At 40.9% G+C, this 18,623-nt stretch overlaps 1 protein-coding gene across 8 annotated transcripts in view; it reads left to right on the forward strand.

Annotated features, from left to right (window-relative positions):
* The first annotated feature begins 1,987 nt into the window (after positions 1 to 1,987).
* LOC113033054 (membrane-associated phosphatidylinositol transfer protein 2-like) overlaps positions 1,988 to 18,623 on the forward strand; it is a 42,202-nt gene continuing 25,566 nt past the window's right edge. For 2 of the 8 annotated variants that reach the window (XM_026186318.1, XM_026186321.1), the window contains exon 1: positions 2,250 to 3,055. The gene's annotated coding sequence lies outside the window, so the exon portion shown is untranslated. Of the gene's footprint in view, positions 2,199 to 2,249; positions 3,056 to 18,623 lie in introns of those variants that run through there. The other 6 variants (XM_026186319.1, XM_026186322.1, XM_026186323.1 and 3 more) reach the window with 6 other exon arrangements.

Here is an 18,623-nt window from a genome sequence, read left to right on the forward strand (position 1 = left end):
TGATTGAATATGATGGGGGGAAAAACACAAAGAAAAGAAAGGGGGGGGGGGGGGACAAGGTAGGGTAATATGCATACATCCAAGCTGGAACCCAAAAAGTGCTACGAAACAGAAAAGCAGTGAAATAAAAGAAAATACAAGCATATATAAAGACTATTGCATAAGGTGACAGCCAAAGTTTGACCAAAATTGGGTCATGTAACAGGACAATGACCCAAAGCAGAGGAAATCTACCAAAGAATAGTTAAAGAACAAAAGTTAAAGACCAGCCCAGAATCTGATTTAAATGCTGTGTTGGGACTTTAAGAGAGCTATGTATATAAATGAGTGTCACCTTCCTCAATGAACGACACTGTGCTCTGTAGTGAGATTAAGGAGCAGGTAAAGCAACATTGTAAAAAAAGTGTGGCCTGAAATTCCTCCACAACATTGTGAGAGGCTAATAAAGTGACACAGAAAATGAGTACTTCAAGTTATTGCTGCTAAAGGTGGTTCTCCAAACTGCTGAATCAGTAGGCGTGTTTAGTTTTTCCACAACAGACTGCATAATTTTGCTTTTTTAGCAGCTGTGCCAACTGTAAATGCTTACACAGCTCACGTATATGTTTGTTATGTCAAAAATGTTATACTGCTGTAGTTCCAGCAGGAACTATAATAAAAGCTTTTATTGTGATGTGATTGTCAATAGGTTCACAACCATGCAAAGTAACTTTTTGATATGATTTCCTGGTTTTACACAATACATATATACTTCATTTAAAAATTTCCACGTTGTTATGTCTTTCACTTCTCAGTGTCCAGGCAAAACTTGTGAAAGAGATTCATTAGGTTGTCATTTCTGTAGTAATAACACAAAGACATAATAAATGTCAATAAATAGTAAAAAAAAAGACTGCAAAACAGTTTCAACCAATTTTCCAAATGGATTGTTAAATGGACTGTGATGTAATGCTTCCTGTTTGTCCCTTAACAATGACTATAATTAGTAAAGCAGGAAACTTATGTGGGTCACAGGGAAAAGACAATGTCTCCAATGACCTGTGATGGCATTTCTTTTATAAACTAAGTGTGGGGACATTGAATTTCGAACATCTATTACTCTATCGTTTTTCTTTGGACATTTGCTGCATCTAATTTAAGGAATAAACCAGCGTTGTGTTTACACATAACAAACAACCTCGAAAAGAATCTGTTTTAAATTGTATCTTTAAGCCCTTTGTTACAAGCAACCTGTTGCAAAAATATCTCATCTGTATAAACTTGGATCTATAATCTAAAACAACTGCCACATCTCAGCATGGTGTGCAGTGTGCCCTTAAAAAATTTGAGGAAACTGAACAATTGGAGGACAATTATACTGCAGAAATATCTACAGTGGCGCAGAAAGTCATGTCCTTAAAAAGCAGGAGCAAAGACCTGAGAGCCGAGAGATCTATCTGACCCTTCAGTTGATCCATTTACCTTTCACTGAAGCTTCACACGAAATAGTCTTTGTGTAATGACTTATTACGCAAGAACTGGACTGAAAATGAGTGGCAACAGGTCTTATGGAGTGAAATCTCTCTTTATCCCTTATGTACTGCAATTCCATGTATATTTGTGTGTATCAGTAAATCACTGCATCTATTCCTCATTTTTCCTTCTAAAAAATATATAAGGGTGGTTCAAGGGAACAAAATCTAAAAAACTGTTAAATCTAATCAGTCACCTGCTTGGAATGCCACCAGTTTTATAACAGAGCTTTTTAAAAATAAAAAGAGATTATTTTAAATATGTCATTTCAACTCGTTAATTCATGATTCCAGTTTTTGTAGAATACAAACAGAGCAGAGTAAGTGTATCAGAAATGTGTGAGTCAGTGGGTATCAGTATGTTTCACCGTGAGGGCATTAACCTTTGTAACTTCACATCCTTTACCGCTTATGTCTGCGGAAATACGTAACCACCGGTTTGACCAGTTTCGAGCGTGTGCGCTGCGGCCAGCAGATGGCGCGTTACCTCACAAACCCCGCTCCGCCTGTAGTCAAGCTAAAGGATGGAAAGACAAACACCGGAAGTCCCGAGACGAAACCTTCAAAAAGCTGACACAATGGCGTTAGTGGTCCCGTTCATTATTGGTTTCCTCCGAATAACACGCCGGTTAAGACCTGAATTGGTGCGAGGCTGAGCCACGGGGGTGTGGGGACAGCTGAAACCCGGTGAGTATTTGGATATATGTCATGAAATTGTCGCTTAGCAAACGAAAGGCTTTACATAACTTAGCTCTGCTGTCGCAATTTTCAAGAAACCGAATACGCAGCCAGGCCGGCTTTTATTTCGAAAGTGGTGCGGGGAAGCTCGCCGAGCTTTGTGTTGTACTTGGCAGCAGTTTATGTCGTGCTTGAAGGGACTGAAGTCTCGCCGCGGCTCAGACTTGAGGAATGATAACTTACGATGGCGAGAGCTCTTCTTCTTCCCGGTTCTCTGGACGGAGGCAGCACCCGCTGAGCTCACCTCACCTCGCAGGCGATTTATCCTCCTCAGCACCGGACGAGCCCAGCCGCCAACTCCTGGGAGGGCAGCTCGGATATTCAAGGACATTTTAACGTTATCATAGCTACCTTAGCCGTTTTTTATTTTTTTATGTATGTTTTTTTTAGTCGATTGAGGAAATCCAGCGTGTGCTTCTCCGGCGCAGCGATGTGGACAGATTTAGTAAACACTGACTGATCTCCTGTAACACGCTCGGGGGGCTGATGATGCTTCTCTGCGTGTCATCTTTACGTGTCGTACCCGCGCCCCCTTCCTCCTCTGCTGAAGGGCCACACAAGACAGCGACGTAAAGGAAATTAGTGTCCGACTTTCGATACGTCTCTGTCGGTTATGGCATCGTTTCCAGATCTCGTCAAGTGCTGAAGGAAACCCCGCGTTGCTGGAGAAAGTAGCTACCCGCCAAACCCTTCCTCATCCCCCCCTCTCCTGGGAAAAGGCTGATAAACTTTGCATTGCTGGAAGGTGTTGGGGAGAGGGGGGGAGGACCTGCCAAAGGTGCATCGCTGCTGTGCATCAGGTTCAGGTATGTGATGAGCCGCTGAGAGCCATCAATTTGTCATTACCGTGCTGCCATGTTGCTAGGTAACTAACTAACGGTGGGTTTACTCCAGTTCAGATTTGATAATCTTCTCCCGGAGATGCAACGTCACGTTAAGCACGTCTTATTTTACAAGGTGCTCCTACACCCAGCATGTTTAGATTAAGTTTGCATCCCTGTTCGGGGCTCTGGAGAGGAGCACCATGTTTTTCTGCTGCACACAGTTAAAGCTGATGAAATGTGCCCCTGTCTGTACCGACTGTCGGCTGTGAAGTTCCTGTCACACACACTGCGTGTATTTTGGTAACATGCATACATTAATTTGCCTCTTAAGATGCACACTTATTTTTCTGAGACAATTTTCAGTGACAGCCAGCCAGGTGGAAGGATTTATGTAACATCCTGCTGCACATTAGAGCATGTTTGATGATGATGATGATGATGATGATGATGATGATGATGATGATGATGATGATTATTATTACCTCCCACTAAGCAAATTAACAGCAAAATGAAGGAGAATGCCAGACTTATTTGCTTATCTAAAAGCCTACATGCTACAAGGAGGTTGTGTGTGGTTTTCTTTTTTTTTTTTTTTTTTTTTTTTTTTTTTTTTTTTTAGTGCATACCCAGGCATATTTTTGTTTCAGTATGACTTTATGAGTCTCAGCATCAAGAGTCACTTGACTCAGCTGGGCCTGGGTGAGTCATGGAGGCAGAGCTGACTTTGGAGGCTGTGGCATCTGTTGTCCAGATGATGGCTGTGGTGTGAGGGGCAGGAGCCACTTTCACTGTGAACCCCTGTTTTACTCCCAACATTGCACCATGTCTTTAAGGTTTGAGGATTTTATTTCCAATGCATCTCTGCTAATGGCAGGGGCAAGGTCAGGCCTGCACTTGGGGTGTTTCAGCAAAGCAAGACATTCAGGAGACACCCACTATGATGGCTTGTTTCTCAACCAGTGTGCTCTGAAACAGGGTGGAAGCTTTTTTGTTTTTGTTTTTTCCTTGACATGTTAAAACCTGCATCCCGCTCCTTCAAGCCCCAAAATTTGTGTAACATGCTCGGCACAAGCTGCTCTGTAATCTTAAACCTTTTTTTGGCTGTCTCATTTTTGGGTGTCTCATTCAAGTACAATGAAAGCAGCAGAAATCTGAGCGGTACGTCCACTGCAGGTGTAGCTGACAAAGATTACAGGCATTCTGTGGGTTTTGGCACATAATTCTCATCTAGGTCCCTTGTGGTTGAAACTTTTTAGACCAACATCTGTTTGTTAATCTGAAACTAGCGTTGCATCTTTTGATGCGGATTGTTACAGCTGCCATTCATTAGTGTCATGAGGCCCGCTTGTCAGTCACTGAAGTACTTTTCTAATGATTAAAAGCGACGTGTCTGACGCACAGTCCCTCGATTACAACACAAGCATCATTTACGGCCGAGAAATCAAATCTCGCTCATGCAACTGCACGTCACTCTCTTCACAAGTTAAATGTGAACTTTAAGATATGATTATGACCTTTTAAGATGCTGTGAAGGTAACAGCATCTTAAGAAACCATTTATTTTTTATTTTTTATAAAAAAGAAATTATTGACTTCCTTCCCTCTTCCCCGACAGACATTTGCTCACAAACATGCACATGTGGTATGTGGTCAAGGGCGTGCTGATGATTCGGAAGTGTAATTGTATGGTGACATGAGGTTTAGACAATATTTTGTCTTTTTATATATTCACCTTGTAGTCACCAAAGATAACTGTGATATTCTGCTACAATGAGTCTGTGTATCAACAGTGTTTGATTCTGCAGCTCGCTGAATTACTGATGGTTTTCATATTCCAGTGGCCAGCTTGATTTAACCGAGCTCTCTGTTTGTTTGCATAACCTGTTTGCTCATTAAAAATACAAGTACAAGAGTACGAGTACAAGACTGCATGGGGACTCGTGCTCAGCGGAAGAAGTGCACAATACTGTGTTTTTGTTTTTTGGGTTATTTTGTTTTTTTGTTTTTTAAAGAAAAAAAAAATCCCATTTTATCCTGGCAAAAAACCATCTCTGCCTTTTATAAGAGCAAAGACCTGCACAGACTTCATGCTGGATGCATCTTTTGTCTTGACTGATTCCTGTCTTCTTCCACATTCCTGTAACTAGTACACTGTGAATTGTGGGTAGTTCCCTCAAGCAGGTTCTGCAGCATTGCAGACATGCTGAAAGGTAGAGACAAGACTAAAAATGTCTTTGAGACAGCTCACAGGAGCTCACAAATTCTCATTAGTCCTAACCTGTCTACATAGATGTGTGCTGGGAGTATATATGTACATCTGTGAGTGTTGACACTGAGACCAAGTAACATGTTAATGACTGTACTGGTAGTTTGGTGCCATGTTTACCTCTTTTGAAAAAGGCAAACTGGTTAACTCCTGCAAAATGGGCTTCTGAGACATCTATTTTGGAAAATGTACCAAAAAAAGGTAATTTAGAGTACCTGGGCAGGTTTACTTGAAAAGGATTAAGCTGCTTTTTCTAGATATATTCACTTTGAAATGTGCTTATAATGTCAGCCTAGGCTTAATCCATCTTTGGGAAACTGGCTCTCTAAGTCTGTGTGGATGTATGAAAAAAACACAGTCACAAATGTTTACATACAGATGTGTAACGTAGCTCAAACAGTGGACTCTGGGTGGTGTTTACACATTTGCGTCACCACTGTAGCTTCAGAAATGTGTAAGCAGTAGTCACAAAACCGTACGTGTGTGTGTGTAGCTGACGTCAAAAATGAAATCCATGTTCATAGATGGGCGTTGGCTTCTGTTGTTCCATTGTGATGTGATCGCTAGTGGACTCTAGCGCATGGTTTTTTTTTTTTTTTGTTTTTTTTTTTTTTTAATATTTAAATTTGCTTCAGTTGTTATGAGCACATTTAACACTGAGAATTGACGTTTCCCTTCCCGCAGAAAAGCACCTCCAGAATCTCATTTCACAAACATTTGAAGTAACAAAGTCATTTAACGGACTTTAAATATTAATTAAGTATAAATATTGTATGAGTTATTTGCTGAAAACCCAGAGTTGCAGCTCCTGGATGACAAATTCATATGCAGCTGTAGCCCAGTGAATATGTAAAAGTTATTACTGTTATATAATTATTGGGGGGGGGTTGTTTGTTTTGTGAAGCTTGTTTTGTACACAGACCTGCAGATATTATTTTCAGGTTTTAATCCATTTCTTTTTTAGACGAGAAGCACAATTACTGATGTGTTTCTGAGCGTTCACAGAGACAGAGAGACTATGAGAGAGCGGTTGACAGGCTTCTGAAACCTGATAGCTCTTTTACTCTCAGGTGCCTCTCTTAAATATAACACATCACACAAACAGAGGCACCGAAGGAGAAAGAGTGGAGGTGATTGTGAATCAGCCCGTTGTCTGTACAGTTGTGATTTCTTGTGTGGCTTGTTCACAACTTGTTGTTGAATTAAAGCAGTTCTGGTGCTGCTTTTAAAGGAGGGGGGTGGAAAAGGGGGGGGGGGTAGGGCTGGGCCATATTATACCGTTCACGGTAATACCGGTATAATGTTAGGCAACGATAGGAAAATGAAATATCGCGATAGAATGGGAGTAAAACGCGCATGCGCAGTGCCTTTGTTTTCATACGCACATGGCCGATTGTTGGTTTGTAAAAATGGTGCAACTTCCGTGATGTGGAACTGGTTTGGTGTTTGTCCGTCAGATACACAACAAAGCACATTTTTTTGCAGAACATGCAAGCGGCCGTTGTTATTGTCGTATTTGTCGGACTAAGATGCTCTTAAATCTGGGAGTAATCTGGGTCCCAAACTCCGTATATTTGACTTCAGGTCAAACAACACTGCAGCATCACTGAGAGTTGAAAACTGTCTAAATTCTTTGATCTTTAATAAAACGATCAGCATTGCTGCTTTACCAGGTGTAACTATAAAGTTTAACTTCCAGGCATCCATGAAAACAAAAGTTATTACATTTAACGGAGTTAGAAGTTAGCAGGAAGCTAGCGGAAGTTAGCTCGCTAGTTTCGCTAGTTACCTAAGCATGATATAGCATGTTCTGACTGAGAGATTTCTGAAAAAAATCAAACGTACAGCTCTGCTATCACTTCCAACATAAATGAAGACAGGAAACTAAACAGCAGTGGCGTTTGTAGGATTACTGAAGTTGGGCTAGCTGGTATATAATGATGTGCTACGTGATCGCTAGCGACACAGCTATGTTAGCATAACATAAACAGTGAAGCTGGAGGACGAACACTAACACTTTTCCACTTATAAAAGTTAACGTGCCTGATAGTTAGGGACAAATGCAATCGCATGGCAGGATGCTGTAAACGGACCAAACTTCAGTCAGGAGAACAACTGAGATAATCCATCCACAATACGAGGTTAGTCATTAATATACTGCAACAACATGGGAATAGCTCAGCTGCCAGAGAATTCAACATTAATGAATCAATGGTACAGAAGTGGAGGAAGCAAGAAGAATGAGTTGAATAAAGTTTGATTTATCTGACTGCTTTGTTTCGCTTAATGTGCCTTATAATCCCGTGCACCTTATGGTCCGAAAAATGCGTACTGCACACTGCAGTTTAATGTTGCAAAGCACCTCTTTTTAACTTCAGTGGATATTATACATGGTTATGCTCAGGATATGTCAGCCCATTTCTACTGGAAATGCCTTTGGGTTAAACTTTCAGCAAGGAATTTGCATTTGCACTGTTACATTTTTATAAAGCTTTAATGTACATAAAAACCAGCTTCTTGTTTACGTGAAAATAAATGGAAGGTTGTCTTTTTGCGCTAGTAATGTTGTGGAGTTGTATTTTGTCTCGCATCAATTATATCGTCAGTTATATCGTTATCGCAAATTTTCAAGTATATATCGTGATAAATATTTTTGGCCATATCGCCCTGCTCTAGGGGGGGGTACTGCCATGAGCTAATTGAAGAATGATAAAAATTCATATCCGTGCCAATATTTGCTCCCGCCTCTTTTCCAAGGCTCAAATTACGCACTGCTCCACTAACATTATACAGCTTGACAACCTCCTGACGCTCAGGAGGAAACACTGCAAATGTATGCTGTATATCTGAGTGACGGTGGAGTGGAAAATTCCTGATAGAGGAGCCTGTAGCTTTCGAGCATGTGTCCCCAGCCTTGTTTGAGTATTCATAGTGGTGTGGTATCTATTTGGTTTTTTTGTGCGTGTGTTCTTGCATGTGGCAAATCGCCCGTGCTCTCACATTAACCCTCGGTTTGCTGGAGTTTGTCCTGCAGCATAAGTCAATAATCCCGCCGTTAATAAGATGACAAACAAGCATACAGTCATTAAGTAACTGAATTTAGTGGAGCGAGGAAGAAAAGATGCATTTCCTGCCAGTGTAAGTTTGAATGACGTATGCTGCTGCTCACCACATCTTTTGGTTCCACGTGTGTACCGTTTGAGCTGATTATCGGATGAGATCACTGGCACAGGAAGAGGAAAGAAACGACAGGTTCGTACAGCAAAAGGAGCGATGCGAGCGGCGGCTAATAAGGTTAAATATTCAAACGGTGCGTCTTTAGATGTTGCTCTGGAGATGCGTGCACTGACTTTACAGGTTTGTGTAATCTGATGTTTTCTTAACCCACTTGCTGCATTGCCACTTGTTTTTCAAAGAGAGAAAAATCCCCAAAAACCGAGCTGTTGTGTAATATCGGACTGTTTCTTCAGTTCTCCAATTTGTTTGTTTTTTTTCTTTTCTTTTTTTAAGCAGAGGAAGAGGTAAAGTCTCTGCTTTTTATGTAGACCTGCCACCCACCTCATAACGCAATTACTGCCACTCTTACCAAAGCCAAGTTAGCAGTATAATCTCATATAATGGTTAAAAGGATGCAGCTGTAGATTTGCGGTTTCCCCGACTTCCTCATTTATTTTATTCACTATTTAAAATGGTCAAACTCAGTGCATATACTCTCTCTGGAGCTCACTGCTGAATTGTAGTTGCAGTGGCCAGCTTTCTGTTAGCATTAGAAAAGTCAATTTATTTTGCAGCTTGGCATGTTACGTGGGATTTCATCTGGTCAAATAAGATTAAAGAAAGATAATAAAAGCATTAAACACGGTTCACCCAACAAACTGGTGTTTTTTTTTGTTTTGTTTTGTTTTTTAAATCTCAGACTCTATATTCTAAAGTCTTTTCCCTTATGGTGGTTGTCATGATGTTTGTCATGAACAGAGTCGTGCCTCTTTAGTTTAATTTCTTTGGCCATTGTTAGAGACCGTTTTATATTTGTACATTCGGCACAGGAGGGGATTTTATTAGTTGAGTACAAGTCCTGTTAAGTGTCTGATCTTTAACAAGGAAGCTCTTTAAAATATCCTGTGGTCTTTGTTTATTGTCTGAGAGGACATGACTGTTTGGTTAGCAGCTAACTAGCCCTCAGCTGTTATTCTAGGTGGGTTTGTCAAATAAATATATTTTACTAAATGGGGACTTGACTTTTAAAGATGAGGGTTTTTTGTTTGTTTTTTGTTTTAAGAAAGGGTGGTGATTTTAGTACTCATGAAGGATGATGATGATGTCAGTGATTGTTTTTGTACTGATATGATGTCTGGGTGACGCTTAACTGAAACAAATTCATGATCGGATGTAGATGGAGTCCACTGACTCCTGTGTATTTGCTGCACTGATTAACGCGCGGTTTGAAGAGTATTTTTGGAAATAGCCAAATAAAATGTCAGAAAAATTTGCGTGTATAGTACTGCAAAACTGACCTTAAATACAGTGCAATCACCACAGTAACTTTTCAAGGAGTTTCGGCACCCCTTTGTTGACATGCTCTGGCGTTGTGCGATATGTTGTGACCTGTTATCGGTACTCCTTGCCTACATTTTTCTCTCTGACTTAAATTAGTTGTGCACTGAATGCCGTTATGTTACTCAAGCATTGCGCCTATGGCAGCTGGTCTACTGTTTGCATGGTGGGGTTTATATATACATGGCAGGTGATTGGGTGATGTTTTTGACACACCTAGCAAAAGAAGTGGAAAAAAAAAAACATACTTTAATGCACACTGTTTGGTAGAAGTGGGAATCGCCAGATACTACACAATACTGCGCTCACAGTACAATAATATTGCAATATAAAATTTTGCAGTATGCAGTAACACATATTGCAATTTATCAGCTTTTTTCATCTGCAAATTACATACTCAAAGTTAAACAAAGTTAAACTTGGTCAATCTGTTTTACCCAATAATTTTTGTTTTTGTTTTGCTACAAAATGAGATTGTTAAGCACACTGTCGCTAAAACCTGCCATAAATGTTACCATAAGACAGTCTGCCATCAGTCTAATGTCAGTCTTAAATTGGCAATTAATTGCAATCTGGTTCTGATAATACAGCAAATATCTGACAAATTGTTGAAATGTACTCATCTGTTGCTGTCTACTTAGACAGATATTCACATTTAACTGTTAAATATGTGCTCGGCAGCCTTCCTGTTCTGCACGAATACAACCAGAAAACGACCAGCTGGCAGCCAGTCGAGTCCCCTCAAGTTGTGCTTATTGACGCATTCAGGCTGATAGCAATCAGTCTTTACAAGTTAAATTGCAACTATTTGTCAGCCTTTGACGAGCTCTGCAAGAGTGACTGTAGTCAGTCTAAGTGACACTGCAACTGGTCTGATAGGAGGCAGGCTTTCTGCCTCCTGTCGGCTTGCGATTAAAAGTGGTTGAGAGTGTGCAACACCCTCAAACTCTGGGCAAATATTTACTCACCAAAAGTTTTTATTTATGCATTTATTTTTGGTAGGTGCAAGGAAATTCCTGTCCTACTTACTTCTGTGACTGAGCCATTAGCTAGCTCTCACTTAGGATGTATCTTTGTCAAGCTAAGCGTGTTCAATGTTAGGCTAACGTTATCTGAGGATGGTGGTGCATGAGATGAGCCTTCTTATTTGTAGTATTCTTGAGTTTTTAAAAAAAATTTTTTTAAAATAAAATATCAATATTTTGGTTAACCTTTTATTTATATAATATCCCAGTACTATGCTGTAACAATTTTTATCCCCCCCGCAGTCTCCACTCTTATGGTGTAAGCACTAAACTCTCACACACTTAAATGATGTTGCCTGGGGGGTGAATGAGTGCAAGAGGCCCCATGGGCGCGTAAAGTTATGAGGAGGAATGTGATTCCAGCGACTTTACTCTTTGTTGTGTGAGTAGGATCTGTGCCCCCCCCCCCCCCCCCCAAAAAAAAAAATAAATAAGCAAAACTTAAAAGAAATTGTTCACGAATAAATAAACAAGATGTGTAAAATACCACATTCTGCATTCTTCTGGTTTCATGTAAAATTATTTCCTGTATCAGTCGTATTGGGTTACCCTTTTGTACTTATCTTCGCTTTTGTTTTTTTCCCCCTGCTTTTATTTGTAAAACCATGTTTAATCTCACAGCACTATGAGGGATATTTAATTACCTAAGGCCACGTCTGCAGCAATGCAGACTTAACGCAGAGCTCTCATGGTTTCAGTGGGTAAGTGCCCCAGAGGCTTTAAATGAAGAATCTTTTTTATTTATTTTTTATTCAGGCAACAAATGAGGTCACTAATCACAGAAAGGAATCCAGCAATTATTTATATACTACTTACACATATACTCCTATTATACTTTTTTCTGTAAAACTGGAGGGTTTGTCATCATCCATTTTCCTCACCGACCGTTTGAGATAAATACAATCATTTTCCAATCGTATGTTCATAATAGCTTGTGTGTCCCTTTTTAAAGTCGTGCAAAAGATTTTGCAGTGCATCCCAAAGGATATTCAGTCAATTTCACTAACCAGAAACTAAATGCTGTCATCTGTGCCTTTTCAATCATTCAGGAACCTGCAGGGATTTGATGCACTCCTAAAAAAACAAAAAACAAACATCTCTTACAATTTCTGATGGGAGCATAGGGACACATTGCCAGCTGGCTGGTTATTTCAAGGTCTAATTTTTCTTTTAATTCATCTTGAGCGGACAATCACGCATCATGACAGTACTTCAGATGAGCTTCCATCATGTACCTGGGTGCTGGCCAAGCACTGAAGGGAACACTGTGTTTTCCCTGCACTTCGAGCTCCGCAGACTCTGTCCTTTTTTTTTTTTTTTTTTTTTTCCCCCATCTCGCTCTCCCACCCTCAGCTCTCTTAAACAAAACAGGTGATGCTAATGCTGGTGTTGAGCTGTTGACAGGGACAACAGGGGTACAACCTGTCCCCACGCATCCCTGATGAGCCGGCTGATGAATGGCATATCATTGCTAATGCTCCTACAGTGGCGTTGTCTGGGAAATGAGACAAAGGCGTACGCTTTGCACGCGTCTGCTCCATGTCCTCCTTCATTTGGACACAAGTTTTTCTCGCAGTGTGGGCAGACTCCAAAGAAGAGCCGAAGTCTTTTTATAGAAATCGTCCACCTTCCTGTGTCCTTTCTCGAGCTTTATTTTTCCTGGAAGATAAATCGAGTTTATGCACATCCTCTAAGAGGGCTGGCATGTTTTATTTTTTTTCCTGGCCATAATCATCAACCTTGTAGATGAAGGGATATCAAGGCAGTCTGGCACATGCTCTCTGTGCCGGGAAACCTTTTAGCTCTTAGGCAGAACGATCTGCTTCTGGGAGGGAAAGTAAATCAAGCGACGAAGGATCACAGTCAGCTGTGAATTAGAAATGCTGCTTTCACCATTAAGAAAGTGCTCGTCAGTGGACTTTTTCACGCCTCCTTATTCTATCTCCACATTAGTTATGAGTCAGCCATGTTTATTTCACATATTTTAGAAATGTAAGTATTTATCTCTGCAGCTTTTACATCAGTATGATGCACAAGTGCCATTTTATATCTGTTTCCTTTTTTTGGTTCTGCCCTGAGCCCTCGCAGCGCTCTGAGTCACATGGACTTCGTAAAATGAAAGCAGCAGCGCTGGTTCATGTCACTTTACCCATGTTCCTCTTTCTTTTCCACTGGTCAGAGACACCTGATTTTTCTGAACCTAAAAATAGACCCCTTTGGACCCTAACTCAGCGTCTCACGCTTACTTTTTTGCTCTCACTGTACAGGCTTTTTTCTTTTCGGGCGGTCTCTCTGTATTGCCCGTTCTTACGTGGCAGACAAAGTGCCACGTCTTCCTTCTTTCAGAGTTGTGTGCCTGTGTGAGAGAGAAAGGGAGAAGTTAGAGAATTTGTGGGTTTTTTTTATTTTTATTTTTTTATAGCCCTTGCTCTGATAAGAAAATCCCATAACCAGGCTTTCCACAAGGCTGGAAAGCTGACCTCACAACCCGCTGCAGTGTTAGCCACAGACACTTACCAAGAGCATCTTTGAAAATGGCCTTTTATGGTCAGTAGAAGAAGCTGCTTCACTCTTTGGTGAGTGGGTAGAGCACTTTTTGGAAGGCTGCGTTATTTGTGCTACATAAAGGGGTTTAAGGTATTTCACCAAAGGGCAGCCTGTAACCTTGGGCTTTTTTTATGAGCAGCTTTCTTATCATTGACCTTTTAAATGTGCTTTATGCACAGTAACCTTGAAATGAGCAGTGACGCACACTGAAGGTGATGATTCAGTGATTTGAGTTGTAACCCAGAAAGTACAAGGTTGGCATACAGACCAAAGCACCGACTGAGACTGGTGTCGATAATTGAGTTGAGATCAGATTTGTCCTCCCTTTTTTGTGAATTGCTTGGACTTTATGCACTTGGCCAAATAAGACTTTAGTTTGATATGAGGGGCTTGTGAGGGATTAAACTGTCATAACATTCAAAACCAGTCTGTTTTAGTAGGTACACCATTTCAACTTTGCACACTTTTAGTTTCTGTGTCCTCGATTCACAGAGAGGTTTTCGGATCCACTTTCCTCTAAGCTAGTGTGTGAAGCTGGCACAGAGAGTTTGTTTTTCTTTCCACTTTCTTGTAACTGACTGCTGTTTTTGAAAGAGGATCTGTCAGTGGTTTACTTGGTTAATTTTAAACTTCACAAAGAGAACTAGCATTAAACTGACAGGGTATAGGCCACCTTTCAACCCTTGATGTGCTGCAGGAAGTAACATGCGTGTCTATTTAATTTTTTTATTAATTTTAAGCATAGTACAGTAGACGCAGAAGGAAACTAGTCTTGAACCAGCATGTAAGGATTTTCAAGTCTTATCGTGAATTTTCTTGGCTATTTGATGTTTTGTTTTTCTGTTTTTGTTTTTGTTTTTTTGGGCCACATTTAAATCCTGCATGCTGACACAGTTGCAGATATTTCGGGTTGCTGTATGAATCGATGAGGCTTCTATAGCAGATTGCCGTGGAAATGAGCTGCGGCAGGAGGGAAAAGAGACCGACAAAAGTGAAAGTGGAGACAGGGGAAACGGGAGAAACCAGTATCAGCCCCGGCAGTGTCTGGTCTCTACTTTCCCCCGTCACTCTGACTTCATCTTGGCAACCAATAAGGAAAGGCCCCTCTGTGTCTCCATGGTAACCCCCTGTTCAAGCAATGATGGAGAGGATAAAGGGGCAGGAAAGAAAATACATTTTGGCCTAAGGCAAAACATTTTTCTTCTCAAGTTTTGTTGAGTGTAATGCATTTTCTTTCTCTTCTGTGACATTGTCATTCAAAAAACAGAATGTTGCATTTTTTTTTCTTTTTAAATGTGAGAGACTAAAAATAGACCCCAGGCAAGGCACAATGATTTCTGTTTACACTTGCCTTTAAGCTTTATATGCTTCTATACTTTTGCAGTGACCACGACCTTTGTTGTCTATCACAACTGATAAATATTTTACTCGTAGCCCTGCTGCTTCTGCAGTTTGCAGATGTTTCAGCGTCTTTTTAAACGCTTCATATCAAGCGCTCACTTTCCTCTCTGCAGGTTGCGATACACACGCATGTGCCCACATTCTTTTATAGAGTTATAGTGTAGGTGTTAGCGCAGTAATGAATCTCAGCCACAGCGCTGTCGTATGCCACATAACCAAAGCTGCTTCTCACTGTTGTGAGAGACAGAGAGTGGCAGTGATAATGGAAATTCATTTGTTGTTATCCGTCCAAGCCTTTGTGGCACTGGTAAGCATGCACTCTGCAATAGTCTCCACATTAGCAAGAAGGCCTTAATTTGAATCAGCGTCTTGTTGCTGCCAAACACTCGAAGAGTGACTGATGAGAATGTTTTGGAGAGATTGTCTAAATGCACCAAAGCATTTCCTTTCCTTTTGGTCTGCTGGGCTACATGAATTAGTTAATGGAATGGGCAAAATGCGAGCGTAGCGACGCTTTCCTTTTCTGTATCTGCTGAGTTATATAACACGCTCTCTCTACGCAGCTCATTTAGGCTCGCTGAGCACTTTCAGAGAATGACAGCAAGGGAAGATCCTCGTTTAACCTTGGCACGTAACTGATTAATCCAAGTGCAATTTTCATATAAGGTCATCTAATTTTGGATTTCTGAGTGAAGCGTGGGGTTGGTTAGAGATGGTGTTGGTATGCAACGAGCCCATTTTGGACCACTGTGGCGTTGACGAGCACCACTGAGGCATAAGAAAACAATGGCTCCAATTATTAAAGGGGCTTAAAGTTCTCAGCGATCACTAAGCACCCGATTTATTTATTTTTGAATTTTAATTACATGATGCGGGTGTCAAATGTAAAACCTATATTCCAGTGGTTCCTGCACTCTGTTAAATTAGATGATCTGCTTTAGATTAAAATCATGTTCACCTCGAGATCTTGCAAAAATGGCAGATATCTTTGCAACAGGTGTGGCTTTCTTCTAATATCTAATTCTTCTGTATGTTGCACAAGGAGAGCTTTTCACATCAAATGAGCAGTTATGACACTCTTTAAATGTATATTGGTTTTTTTTGTTTGTTTGTTTTTAGATATCTTCCAAGTGGGTATACACACTAAAACTAAAACTCACAGTTAATAGAAGATTATTCATTTGTTTGTTCGTGTTAACAAATCCCTTTCTCTGTGGTAATCAAACTGCAGTTTCACGACACCATGTTCAGCTGTGCCTGAGCTCGATTTCTTTTTGCTCTCGTTCATTCCCTCCCTGTGCAGGCTCATTTTTAGAAGCAGATCATACTTGCAGGGCTACTGTAGGAGGTAGAGGACGAGAAGGAGGAGGAGGAACACAATGCAGGAGATGCTCACAGGGTGTCAAGTATTTTTAGCTTTCCCCTTGTGCTGTGATGATGAGTAAAGAACAAGGGCAGGTTGTGCTTCCCACCTTCATAGTTTGTGGAAGATTGTGGACCTGAGGGACGGGAAAGGGTGATGGATATGTTTCAGAATGCATACGGCGCTCATTGTATTTACTGTATAAGAACAAGATGACTCACCATTATTTGGCCCCTTTATTTTTACAAGATTATACTGGTTTTTTTTTTTTCAGCTTATAACACGGCTTCCAAAGGTGATTACTCACACTTTGTTTTGTTTTTCCATATGAAACTGATTCTCTCATCTTAAGTCAGCATCAGACTTGTTTTAAACTGAGGCTAACTAAAGAACCATCATAATGCTCTTGCTTTGCTTTTGTTTGAGCTGTGCATTGTGTGGTGTCACATATTTAAAAAAAAAAAAAAAAGGCTTTTTCATTAAAGAGAGAGGCTCAATGTTTGCTCACTCCTCCAGTGCTGTATTGAAATCAAGCAAGGTAAAACACGGCGTGTGTGTGTGTGTGTGTGTGTGTGTGTGTGTGTGTGTGTGTGTGTTTTATTAAATTTCTTTATTGGTGCCTAAAGGGGGTGGGTTTTGTTGGGTGTAAATTGGGTGTATTGTCACAAAAATACTGTTTATCTGATAAATACTCTTCATTCTTTGCCCTCATTAGACCCTTCACCTTATAATCTCAGTATGTTTGAGACTGAAGTTAGAGTTCGAAATAAGCCCAAAGGCTTCTTTAGGCTCGTAGATGGATGGTAAACTCCCTCATTTGTGTGCGTTCACGGCCCAGCACGAATACATTTGTCTTAAGCCTCTTGACATTTTAACTGGATTGGTCGGTAAGCCCATCAACTCAATCAAGGATTCTTATCACAAGCTGAGGCAGTTGCCATAACCGAGGTTGCCTCTGTGATACGAGAGCAACAGTGTGAAACCGATCTGCTGTATTTCAGGCAAGCCGGGAGGCTAATATGTTCCACTTGTATTTTAACGGTCACGTGAGCCACCGATCCCTGGAATTTACCGCCTTCTCTGGTGCGCAGCCTCAGCACTGTGCTCTATAAAACACTGCTAAATTTAAAGGAGCGCCACCATTGCAGCCTTTGGGAAAAGCCTCCAGTGAGTCACCACTGCCCTCTCGGTATTGCTCCGTGTTTGACAGCAAGGCCCAGCTGCTGCTCTCTGTCCTGGGGATCTGTCTGTTTACTGTGCATATATCATGTCTTTGGACAGATTAAGTCATGCCACTTTCCATTATGAGAGTGAAGGACAGTGTGGAGTGGCAAGGAAAGCCAAGAGTGAAAGGCACATTTCATGTTTATGTCAAAGCAATCGACCCGAAGGATATGCTGGTCTGTGTTCTGTGGAGTAAGCAGGTTTCGTCTGTTTATGTCACTTATCAGTGGTTAGACGTAACCAGATGTGCAGCGCTCTCCACACTTGTTTGTTGAGAAAGGCTTTTGTAGCCAGACAGATGTAGCCATGATTAAAGGCGTCACCCTTATGGCTCCTCTTGTATTATTCATCATGTTACCTGGAACGTTTCTGTATTGACGCTGATTTTTAGTGTCTAATTCACCTTTTGAAAAAGGAAAAAATGAATCACTTGGTACAATAACACTCCTGCCTGGAGGATTGCATTTTTAAAAAAAAATTTTTTTATACCTTCGATGGCTCATCACACTTTGATGTAGCATTGTGCACGTCAGGGTGTATGCCGGCCGCACAGGATCACGAAACGGTAGCAGGAAGAGGTACAAAAGGCAATCCCACTCAAAGTGTCTTGTAGCTATCGCTGTCTTCAGCTTTGTCGAAACAGGAGCAGGAACATTGGGGGCTGCTTTGTGATGAGCGCTGTGCATGGGCTTGTGCTGCTGTTGCGTCACTGCCTAGAGGGGGGCAGAGACAGTATTTTTAGAAGGGAATGAGCATATTCTCTGCACAAACAACGTCAAGCACTCTGCTTGCGTATGCTTGGATTATTGTGACCAGGCTATTTTTAAGCTCTGTGTGTGAGAGTGCTTTTTTTTCTGGGTCAAGCATGGTGCCAGTACTCTCTCGAGTCTGCTGGTGAATCGTACATTACCGGTCCTGTGCTGTGCACTGCATCTGCATCAGTCAAAAATGAAAGTTGGAGAATCACAGGTTTAAACCAGCAGGAGGAAAGACTTTCCTTTTTATTTTTTTATTTTTTTATTTAAAAAAAAAAAAAGCTTTCTATCTGCAGTGAAACGTAATGCCTGTATTTGTGGAACAGTCACCCGGTCTTAAATTAGCTAATTCAGGAGGCCTTATAATGTGTAGTCAATACAACCGCAGACACAATACATAAATATACAATACAAGA

Source organism: Astatotilapia calliptera, chromosome 12 (genome assembly GCF_900246225.1).
Source record: "Astatotilapia calliptera chromosome 12, fAstCal1.2, whole genome shotgun sequence".
Lineage (NCBI taxonomy): Eukaryota > Metazoa > Chordata > Actinopteri > Cichliformes > Cichlidae > Astatotilapia > Astatotilapia calliptera.